Consider the following 691-nt stretch of genomic DNA (forward strand, 5'->3'; position numbering starts at 1 on the left):
ATATATATAAATGACTATTTTGAAAAATAATATTAGTTAGACTTTATTAAAACTCAATTAAAAATTGAATTGGATTCAAGTCAAATAAATTAATCTGAACAAGAATCTAAAATTGGGGACAGATTAAAGCGCCATTAAATCAAGATGAGGAATTATTTCTACTCTGAAAGTTTATGCTTATAGATAAAAAGTAAACTCCTCGTTATTTTTACATTAATATTTTCTTAAAGCCTGCAAGCTTTTAATAAGACTCTTCACTCATGAAATGTGTTGAGAAAATAGGGGCGAAGAAAAACAGCAATCGACACAAATCCAGAAGAACACAGAGATTTAACGAGGTTCGGCAAAGATGCCTACGTCCTCGGGAGCAGAGCGGCGAGTTCCTTTCAATAATAAGAAAAGTGTTTACAGAAATCAGGGATACCTCCTGGGGTTACTAACAGGTCTATTTATAACTCCAAGCGTAAACCTTAGGCACAATATGTAATTACAACATTACCCCTGTACTATACCGCGGGGCTTTGCCCCCGCACCCCAACCCACGTAACTTCCCAATTTGGATAGATTCTTCCGCTCCGCTCCGCTCCACTTCGATCCAGCGTCTGTCCCGATATGGTATATGAGCCATACCATAACAAATCTCCACATTGGCGAATATCCAGCCCCTTAGGAGAAAAATATCTGGGAGTTA

Source organism: Phalaenopsis equestris, unplaced genomic scaffold, assembly GCF_001263595.1.
Source record: "Phalaenopsis equestris unplaced genomic scaffold, ASM126359v1 Scaffold000094, whole genome shotgun sequence".
Taxonomy (NCBI): Eukaryota; Viridiplantae; Streptophyta; class Magnoliopsida; order Asparagales; family Orchidaceae; genus Phalaenopsis; species Phalaenopsis equestris.